Source organism: Prionailurus bengalensis, chromosome B2, assembly GCF_016509475.1.
Source record: "Prionailurus bengalensis isolate Pbe53 chromosome B2, Fcat_Pben_1.1_paternal_pri, whole genome shotgun sequence".
NCBI classification, from domain to species: domain Eukaryota; kingdom Metazoa; phylum Chordata; class Mammalia; order Carnivora; family Felidae; genus Prionailurus; species Prionailurus bengalensis.
Window position 1 is genome coordinate 47,096,619 of NC_057349.1, and position 3,915 is coordinate 47,100,533.

Here is a 3,915-nt window from a genome sequence, read left to right on the forward strand (position 1 = left end):
CCCTGAAAAGAAACATAAATTTAGGTTATTGTCAACTCCTAGAATAATGTGTTATAATAAAGCTTTTTTCAAACCACTTCTGCAGTACATTTGCATTTTCTGCAAAAAGAGTCCTGTAGGATCAGAACAAAATTGAATATGTTAGTCAGTGGAACCAACAGAGGAGAACAGAACTGTGATTTGAAGCATGGTAGATTTCATGTCTTAATCCCCTGAACCTTTGAATAGGTTACATTACATGACAAAAGAGAATTAAGGTAGCAGATGGAATCCAAACTGCTAATCAGCTGACTTTAAAGTAAGGAGATTATCCTGGACTATCCGTGTGAGCTCATAAGGGTACTAAATGTGGAAGAGGGAATCAATGTCAGTGATGGATCATGAGAAAGACTGGACCCACCCATTGCTAACTTTGAAGAAAGAAGAGACCATGAGCTAAAGAATGTGGGCATTCTCTGGAAGTAAGAAAAGGCAAGGAAATGGATTCTCCCCTGGTGCTTCCTCCTTGAGTCTTGATTTAGCCTGCCCAGTGAGACCCATTTGGACTTTTGACATCTAGAACTGTAAGATAATAAATTTGCATTGTCTTGAGACACTAAGTTTATAATAATTTGTTACAGTAGCAACAGGAAAATGATATAAAAACACAACAGGATTATATTTGAATTGTCTATTACCCACAGAGAAGAGATGTGATCATAATACTGGTAATTTACATGCATGACTTACAAATATTCTGTGTATATGATCACTCTGCTGAGGATGATCAGGAAAATCAGAGCTAATATACTCTTTCCTTTATTTCTGTTTGATAAGGTAGTTGACTCTAGGTTATTAAATTTAGCAAATGTACGTTATTAAATTTGGTTAACACCTTCTTTTAATAATCTGCCAAACTTATTTCTGAATCAGTCCTGCTGGGTTGAAAGCAGAAAAGGCTAACAGTTCTCATTTTAAACAAAACTTTCAAAGAACAGGTTAAATGATTTGTGCAGAATTATACACATGATAATGATTGGCCATTGCTTTCAACCTTCCCCCACCCACTGCCAAACATGATATGAGGGGAATTCTGTAAATAATCTTTTACATAATCTTTAAAAAATCCAGTAAAACATATTCCCCCTGAGTTAACTGAAGAAAAAATAAAATAAAAAGAGTTTCTGCAGTATAAGTTGATATATATACATTAATATATGTATACATTAACATATATACGTTTTATGCATTAATATTTGTACCCACCACACTGAGGTGTTATTATTCCAGTTGGTCCCCATTATGAAGCTGTCTATAACTTCTGTTGTTGCATTTTCTGAGGAGAATTTTGGGGTGGTGGTGTGTATGCTCATTATCTTAATTGCTATGATGTTTTCTTGAGTACACACTAAGACGTACCTTAATTATACCACAAAAACACTGTTATAAAAGGTTTAAGAAATTAAAAAAAAATATCTGGTTCACACCAGTCAAACAACTTGTTTGTTTTGAGGCCATTTACATTTAGTCTTTCAAGTATTTTTTTCCTTATATACAAATTTAGTACTTAGATTTCCTCGTAAACAAATAATTTGTATAAAATATTGTATCCTATTTTTCCCAGAATTTCAATTTATATATTTATTATTATTATTATTATTATTATTACTTATGTATATTTTAACATAAGCACCAAGCCATTTTTAGGGTTTTTTTTCATGAGTAACCATTGGATTTGTGCTCCAAAATTGAAATCAATTGAAATCTTTGGAATTTTTTTTAAGATGACATAAATCTAATTTTATTTCTAAGTGTACCTGATATATAATAGTGTTTAATAAATATTTAATAAATGAATTAATTTTTGTACAGGTGAAAAATTGGCTAATTCAGACACACATGCCCATGCAGACGCACACATACACACACACACACACACACACACACACACACGTGCATAATCTGTCAATTCACTATACTGAGATACAATAAACTCATACTGATCCTGGAGTTAAAATACTAGCATTTTATCCTAGGCTCTCCTATTATCTATGATGCTGGCAAATACACAAGTTCTGTTAAAATCAACTTCCTTTTGTTTAGAATGAAGTCCAATATGCCAGAGATACAGATGGCATATCACGGCTATGTAACACAACCAGTTCTTTAGAGTTTAATTACTTTTTTTTTTTCAGAATGCTGCAATCTGCTTAATGGGCTTCATAATCCAAGTTTAAAAGCATATCATATTTTGTAAATGGCTTCTAATTAATTCTGATAAAAGGCCTTTGAAAACATACAGCATTACCCATATTATTGTAAATGTATAAATACGACCTGGATATTTTACATACAAATATAATATATTTCTTCTGTCATAAATGGGTGAAGAAATCATTGTTCTATGATATAAGATGCATAAGGAATTTGATACAATATTGTGTAGTGATGATTTAAAGCCAGGATTTGTAACCCATGCAAGAATTGAAAGCAATCACAAGATAACTATTGTGACTCCTGAGAGTGATCACGGGACAATTAGTGTCAATGGGGATTATCGTTATTTTAGCATTTTTGGCTCCTTCAAAGAGCTTTGGTTTTTTTTCATTAGCATATAATTTATTAACAACTAGCTACAGCTCCTTGGTGGCTCTGTGTTGAAAATCTTTTATTTACTTATTGAGGTATAATTGACATATAATATTTTATTGGTTTCAAGTGTACAACATAGTGATTTGACAGTTGTATACATTGTAAAATGATCACTACAATAAGTCTAGTTACCATCTGTCATCTTACCAAGTTAACACAATATTATTAAGTATATTCTCTATGCTTTATTCCCTAGGAATTATTTATTTTATAGCTGGAAATTTGTACTTATTAATCCTTTCACTCATTTCACCCTCCCAACCTGCCCCTCACCACCTTCCTCCTGGAAACCACTTATCTGTTCTCTGTGTCTATGACTCTAGGGTTTGTTTTTTAGATTTGACCTAAAAGTGAAATAATGTGGTATTTGTCCTTTTTTGTCTAAGTTTACTTGGCATAGTTAAGGGCAAATTAAGGGCAAACTCAAAGTTAAGGACAACTAAACTGGAGAGTAATGCTAAAATAGAACCCTCAGATCCTGGACCCCAAGTTTTGGCTTGAGATTTATGAATAGGTAAAATGTGCACACTCAATTCTTCAGAGAACAGAGGCCAAGGAAAAAAGGAGGATACCTTTGTTTATTGAAGAGTCAAATATGCACTTGGAGCAACTGAATCAAAACATGAAGGTAAAGGTTAATAATCAGACATTGGTAATATATTAAGCATTTTTTAATAAGGATTTAATCCAGGTAATTATGAAACTATATCTGTTAGCCAAGAATTATTATGAAGTACAGATTTTGGGGCCTGGGTTAGACCTCAGAGATAGAGTTCAAGGGTCAGTCTAAAGGGTTGGAAACAGCAGACAATAGGCAGAGATTTGGGCAAACAGGGAATCCTGCAAAAGTTATCCCACACAAAGGTGAAGACATAGAGGTTAGAATTGGAGAGCATGACTCAAAGGTCGAGTAGCGGTTGTAGGGGTGGAGAAATAAGTGAGTCCAGGGTGAGAGGGTCTGGGGACCCAGACTGAGGCATATTCACTAGAGAATTAGGTCAGATTGATGGCTAGGCCTGGATCAGTGCTAAACTCCAGAATGGTCTAAATGATTCCCCATTGCCTGGATAGCTGCAAACCTCAGGACCAAGTAGGTCATATTAACCAAGGAATTATAGTTACACATACCCAAGGAAGTGCACCTTTTCTGAACAGAACTATTATGGAAGCTGCAGAAATATTACCTCACTGATTTCAGTATCAAAACCTACTTAACACAATTATTTTATATGCAATAGATAATTTTAAGCCAAAACTCTTAAAATATTTTTAGATAATAACACC